General features: G+C 42.3%; 1 protein-coding gene across 1 annotated transcript in view; it reads left to right on the top strand.

The window, feature by feature from the left end:
- Positions 1 to 7,500, top strand: part of LOC310813259 (piezo-type mechanosensitive ion channel component 2-like) — a gene marked incomplete at its 5' end in the record, with an annotated part of 95,558 nt that overhangs the window by 29,468 nt on the left and 58,590 nt on the right. The gene's annotated exons all lie outside the window — the stretch shown is intronic.

Raw genomic sequence — 7,500 nt, 5'->3', positions numbered from 1 at the left:
AAAATGAGTCTCGCTACTAAAAGAGAGTGTTGTGGCGAGGGGAGGGGCTAAAGCCCCCCCTGCTATGTGAGGGGAGGGGCTAAAGCCCCCCCTGCTGTGTGAGGGGAGGGGCTAAACCCCCCTGCTGTGTGAGGGGAGAGCCTGGCCCACTTACTGGTGGTACAGGCTACAACTCAGAGAACATATAAGCAGTCAATGTGCAGTGTGTGTGTGTGTGTGTGTGTGTGTGTGTGTGTGTGTGTGTGTGTGTGTGTGTGCCTGCGTGCCTGCGTGCGTGCGTGGGTGCTGGCATGCGTGTGTGTGTGTGTGTGTGTCGTGTTGCCATGTGTGGGTGACGGTGTGCAAGTGAAAAGTTCAAGTTCAAGTGAAAGTTCAATTGCTTCCATTGAACGGCAATTGTAAGCGCTTAATAAAGTCTGGCATGCTTGTACGCACAGTACCAGTCAAAAGTTTGGACACACCTTGCCAAGAGTGTGCAAAGCTGTCATCAAAGCAAAAGGTGGCTACTTTGAAGAATCTAAAATATAAAACATATTCTGGTTTGTTTAACACATTTTTGTTTACTACGTAATTCCGTATGTGTTCCTTCGTAGTTTTGATGTCTTCAATATTAATCTACAATGTAGAAAATAATAAAAATAAAGAAAAACCATTGAATGAGAAGGTGTGTCCAAACTTTTGACTGGTACTGTAAATGTTTTATAATGTTTATAAATGCGTAATGAATATTTATTCATAGTGTTTTTGAGCTCTCTCTGTAGGCGTCACCACTTCTCTGTCCCTGTGCCCTGTCTGGATTAATAGACCTTTGTTTGCTGCACTGGCCCGTCTTTGTGTGTGTGTGTGTGTGTGTTTGTGTGTGTATGTCTGTGGTGTGTATGTGTGTGTGTGTGTGTGTGTGTGTGTGTGTGTGTGTGCGTGTGTGTGTGTATGTCTGTGGTGTGTGTGTGTGTGTGTGTGTGTGTGTGTGTGTGTGTGTGTGTGTGTGTGTGTGTGTGTGTGTGTGTATGTCTGTGGTGTGTACTGTATGTGTGTGTGTGTGTGTGTGTGTGTGTGTATCCAGACGCCAGCAACTAGAGTTTTTCATCTATAATCGCATTGAAGACCTGCCAGCAAAATAACAAAAGTCTAAAAGTGACATTTCTTGTTTGTTGTTGGTCGTTGTAAGGCTGTGATAAGGATCCTCTTCCCCAGGATGCACTGCCCACTTCACTCTAACAATACATCTCACCTTGTCCCACATTCATACAGTTGGCAGTAGAGGCCTCAAACAAAGGAGCAGATACAGTACAGTAGGCGTGTGTGTGTGTGTGTGTGTGTGTGTGTGTGTGTGTATGTGTGTGTGTGTGTGTGTGTGTGCGTGCGTGTGTGTGTGTTGGTGGGAGGTAAAATGCAGTCAGCCACTCAACAGGACTATTACCCAAGTTGTCTTCACAACCCAGTCTCCAAATAAATACGTTCTAACACAGAACGTATTCTTTGGTCTGCAGAAACGATCCTCCAGAACGTATTCATTTGGAGACTATGTTGCGCATTCAATAGCAACCAAAAGAGAAAATGTTTGAGAACTGGAAAAGACAATTAGGTATTTTTCTGTTTGGAGTCCACTCCACTGAACATGACCCAGGTTGTCTGTTTCCAATAGAACAGCTGAATTATGGGTCATGATGAGGTCATCAATAAGAGACTTCCAGGAAGGAAGGAAGGAAGGAAGAGGCCTTTTTATACGTCCCAAACCGCCACGCAACATTATCTAACAGAACGTCTGCAAAAATATGCAATTAGTAGGCTACATGAACACTGCATATCCACAGGGGAACACTGATATTCCTAAAAATAATGTGTGGGAACTGGAGTTGAATCCCACATTGTACATAAACTGAGAGAGAAATACATTTTGTGTGTGTATGAAAAGGATTTTGAATTGTTGTTCACATATTATGACAGAGTGCAACAACTGCAGTCAGATTTTAGACTCATTGTACTGTTCTGTGCACAGCTCATTCCATACATAAAGGGGCCAAAGCGTGCCATCAGGGTGCAATTTAAAAATGCTTTGATTCCAATTTCTTTTCTTTTTTTTCATGCAGTCTCAAATGTGTAGTTTCAGGAATCAAAGTCAAGATAGGCAAAATGGGACCCATGTGCCAGGACCTAATGCCTGTTGTGTTCAATGGGGATGGATGCGTTTTGCGCGCTCCTCAACCATAGCAGCGTTGGGTGGACATGGCCCCTTTAAGAAACCATTCACTCATGAACTTCAGGATCTCGGTTAAGTGTTACACTACTCTGCCCTGAGACAAACAGAAAACGATTGTTGATAATATCGCCTGTCTAAACTCAGTGTTCTTTGCAATGTAACTGTAACGGCGTGATATTGCAGACACCACAACATCACATGAATCCCCGCGGACACCGATAATTCCTTCACTTTTACATTGACTATTGTTGCATCGCGTAGTAGGGCATCAGTCAAGCCTGCTGTAGAGATTTTCATTCATAAAACCCTCACCTTGAATGAAGTGATGACCGGCGAACAAAACTGCTCTACAACAAATGTGTATATATCAAGTAACGGTGAAAGCTTTAAATTCTGCACTCATGAGTTATTTGTATGTGTGTGATCATGAAAACTCTTTTTACTGCTTAATTTCAAGAGACACGAAATTGCACGCAGTCACAGTGTAATTCCAAGACTAATTCCAACAATTTCTTGCCAAATCTGTGAAGACACCAAGCATAAGACAGACTAAACATTGGTTCCCAAATCAACTTATTAATTGACTTCGATGTTTCTATATCCCTCATTTATACCTCGATGCAATTCCATTAAAATAAATGGTCTGATCATTATCACTAACATGGTAACAGGACTCCAAAGCTGTCCACAACAAGAAATCCTCACTGGCACCTGTATTTATGGAATGGCCCACATGGGTTTATTTAGCAGTTCACTTTATTACATTCCATGTTGTTTGAGTGAGCTTTTAGCCTGTTTTATGCCCTGTTTTCCCCCTGAACTGTCAACCCGTTTTCATCCCATAAGAAAACACAGTGTTATGTTGCACAGGCAGACGACCTCCAAAAAGGCCCCCTCTCAGCAGAAAGAAACCACTGTTGTTTTTCTGCTGGCGGAGTTCAGGGGGATTGTTTTTAGAACTGTCTTTGCCACAGGTGGTTCTGTAGAAGAAGAGAGAGAGAGAAAAAAAAAAAAAGCGCTTCTGAATTGCTCATTGTTATTCAGCACAGAAATGAACTGTTATTACTCTTTGGGGAAGGTCTCAGAGGAAATCATTACAAAGAATTAATTCAGCCTTTTGTTTTCCTCCTTGACATGTCATCGTGTTCAACCGAGCCATCTTTGTTTGAAGAACCTTTTGTGCGTGCTTGTTTCCCCTCTTATCCCTGTGGAGACCTCATTCTCACATTCTGATTGGCTGAACGCCTTTGAATTTACGGTGTGACCGGGTTGTGAACCATCCCCTTGACCATTAGGTCACAGAGAGAGAAAGGCTAAGACCAGCAGCAGTGTATCGCTGTGTAGTTACTATGTACAGTTGTCATGGTAAACCCAGGTATTCAGTGTGATTAAAGCCGGGGCGTTCTGCTGTATCAGTGTTGACAGACTAATGTTATAATTACGCCGTCTGAGGTTTTTCTTCTCAGCTAGACTGCTGACGGGGCAGCTTGTGCCTAATTGAAGTTATTTTATCTTCATTTCATCTACGATACGATTACCTTAGATGTGGGATGTGTGTATGTGGGTTCCTGTTGACAGATTCAGCGTAGATTTACACGAGCGTCTAGCCTAATTCGTGTATCATGCTACATTTGAACACGCACACTCAGGCACAAAGTGGTGTCCTCAGACAAACAATGATACTGATCAAAGACACAAGAAGAATTCATAATATAAGTAAGTAGTCATATAATTCAAAACAAACAGGTACATGAAACAAAACTGTGAGTAATGCTATTCCACTGATATGTTTCATTGGCTGTTAATAAGGAGAATAACATTTTTAAGTAGGGCTGATAAATCCTTGTGAAACACACTGGGGGCGTACGGTAGGCTGTTTTAAACACCACTATTATAATTATATATTTCAGTGCTGATGCCATGACTAAATATTATAGCTGCGTTCAATGAGGTGTTTCCTCACTAATGAGCATGTTGTGTGTGTGTGTGTGTGTGGTGTGTGTGTGTGTGTGTATGTGTGTGTGTGTGTGTCTGTGTGATTGTGTGTGTGTGTGTGTATGTGTGTGTGTGTGTGTGTGGTGTGTGTGTGTGTGTGTGTGTGTGTGATTGTGTGTGTGTGTGTGTGTGTGTGTGTGGTGTGTGTGTGTGTGTGTGTGTGTGTATGTGTGTGTGTGTGTGTGTGTGTGATTGTGTGTGTGTGTCTGTGTGTGTGTGTGTGTGTGTGTGTGTGTGTGTGTGTAGGCTCATTCTCTGAGCTCCGTTGCCTGCAGCAGCCCTGTACGTTATTACAGTGTTGTGTTGTTACGTGCCACCTCATTATTGCACTCCCTCATTTCCCGAGCCACTGCGTCCATCAGCAGGGAGCTGCAGAACAGCTGCCCTGACACTTCTCCCCAAACCTCTTTTCTCTCTTTCTCTCTCTCTCTTTCTCCCCCTTTCTATTTCTCTCTACATTTCTCTCTTTCTCTCTCTCTTTTCCCCCTTTTCTCTTTCTCTTTCTCTCTCTGTCTCTCTTTTCCCCCTTTTCTCTCTCTCTCTCTCTCTCTCTCTTTTCCCCCTTCTTTTCTCTTTCTCTCCCACTACCCTCTCTATTTCATTCTCTTCCACTCTTCATTTTAAGGTATCTCTATCTCTCCATCTTATGGCTCCCATTCCCATCTTGTTGGGGGGCAACAGGCAGGGGATCTGTAACTCACCCTCTTTTTATCTGCCCATACTGCCGTGAGCAAAAACACTCCTTATCTATTCAGAAATCAACTTTATGAGACAAGTTTAAGAGATATTTTTACCAGCGCATTGAGAGTCGTTTTTTAAGAATTTCATATTGTAAATATCCAGAATGCTTCTGTCAGCCTTTTTCCCACATTACTCATTTGGATGTTTTTTAGCTGATATATGACATCCTGGTGCTGCACAATGTTATTGCACGATGATTCAAGTCCGGAAATTGCCACGTCGGTCAAAGTATGTGTATTTTGGGACACACATTTGATTTTCTTAGCTCCTCCTAAAACGCTTTCCCACGTGTGTGACGTATGACATTTCACACTGCTACAGAGCTCTGACGTGGCTAGTCTGTTTGTAAACGTAGCGCCCGGACTCAGATATAACTCTCCGAACCCCCTTCACCAGCTTTTTTGCGACTGAGTTAAACAACCTTTCGACACATATTATTGAGAATTGCTCCTAGCTATAGGATATGCGGCTTTACATTCTCAAATGGTCCTCTGTGGCTCAGTTGGTAGAGCATGGTGCCAACAACGCTTAGGTTGTGGGTTTGATTCCTGCTGGAACCATATATACTGAAATATATACACTCACTGCAATGTAAGTCGCTTTGGATAAGAGCGTCAGCTAAATGGCATATATTATTATATTATCAAATAGCTATATGATTAACATCAAATAGCTGAATAACTAAGGCTTCCGCTCTTGGACCATTTTTTTTCAAGAAATGCCAGGAAGCAAAACTGGCTGGCGTGGGCCTTTAACAGTCTGTGTTCACCACTGTGCTTGACCGTTACGCTTGGAGATTTAATACACAGAATCATTTACCATTGGATGAGCACATTATTCTGTCACACCACAATCGATTTACAGAACGGACTCCAGACTATAACATCAGAAATATATGTAGTGGCCTGGGGTGGTCTAGTGGTCTAGGGATTCCGTGCACATATATCCCCCCCAAAAAAAAAAACATTAAAAAAATAAAGAAATATATCTAGAAATACAGACACACAAATCAGTCCCAGGCTAAAATGCCACTCCGCATGACTTCTCTAACGGCGGGAGTTTTTCAGAGGTTGAAAACCTGGACGAATCTACGTCAGCTGACTCAGAACCCTCCATGCAGAGTCGTTAGAACAACATGACTTCAAGGCCTGCAGACCATTTCCCATGAACCCCCTGTATAAATCTGGGTCTGTAATATCGCATTAATAAGAGAATATACTGTATTCACTTGGAAATATGATCTGTTTTGGCCTCACTTCATCTTTAAAGTACATTAAATAAATAGTACAATGTCTCAACTGTTCTATACTCATATATATACAGTACCAGTCAAAAGTTTGGACACAAACTTGCCAAGAGTGTGCAAAGCTGTCAGCAAAGCAAAAGGTGGCTACTTTGAATAATCTAAAATATAAAACATATTCTGGTTTGTTTAACACTTTTTTGTTTACTACATAATTCCATATGTGTTCCTTCATAGTTTTGATGTCTTGAATGAGAAGGTGTGTCCAAACTTTTGACTGGTACTGTATATATATATATATATATATATATATATATATATATATATATATAGAGAGAGAGAGAGAGAGAGAGAGAGAGAGAGAGAGAGATAGAAAGAGAGAGGGAGAGGGCGAGAGAGAGAGAATGAGAGAGAGAGAGGGAGAGAGTGAGAGAGAGAGGGAGAGGGAGAGAGGGAGAGGGAGAGAGAGTGAGAGAGAGAGAGAGAGGGAGAGAGGGAGAGAGAGAGAGGGAGAGAGAGAGGGAGAGAGAGGTGTTACCGTACACATGCAGTGCACATGATGTAGGTGAGAAAACCTTGTAAAGTAAACTGTCTATGAAACAAACACACATGCCCCTCATATTTATTAGCTCTGCTCGGGTCTCTGCAAGGGAACAATATACTACCTAGATTCATTAAAGTAGGCTTCCACTGTTCACTGTCCGACAGCCAACATCAACACCTACATTACCCACAATGCACTGTAGCTTACTCTGTGCTGTATCCATCCTAGGGCTGGGTGGGGGGCACTGCCTTTACTGTAACATACGTTTGTCCTGTGTGGCTCTGGTGAAATAGTAGTGTACTGTAGTATAGGTGTAGTAGGGTGTGAGGGCTGCTTAGTGGTGTAGCACACTAATGCCCTAAAAACATATTTTTAAAAAATAAAAATAAATAATAGTGTGTGATTTGAGGCAGAGCCCATGTATTCTCATCTGTGGCCCAGTTGGTAGAGCATGGTGCTAACAACGCTTAGGTTGGGGGTTCCATTCCCACTGGGACCGTATATACTGAAAAATGTATGCACTCACTGCAATGTAAGTTGCTTTGGATAAAATCGTCAGCTAAACGTCGTATATTATTATAATATATATAGGTATAATAGGGTGTGATTTGAGGCAGAGCCCATGTATTCTCATCTGAGGAGGCCCTATTAGCCAAGCTGTTAAATAGCTTCTGTAAATTATTACAGTGCTAATTAACTGCCTAAGTGCTGACCCATTGATCGGCCATTAGCCGTAGATCAGCTGTGAGCGCGTAGGTAGAATTAAGAAAAGGCGGC

This window comes from Argentina silus, assembly GCF_951799395.1.
Source record: "Argentina silus genome assembly, chromosome: 1".
Lineage (NCBI taxonomy): Eukaryota > Metazoa > Chordata > Actinopteri > Argentiniformes > Argentinidae > Argentina > Argentina silus.
Note: the sequence above shows the minus strand (reverse complement) of the source record. Positions and strands in the feature narration are given on the sequence as shown.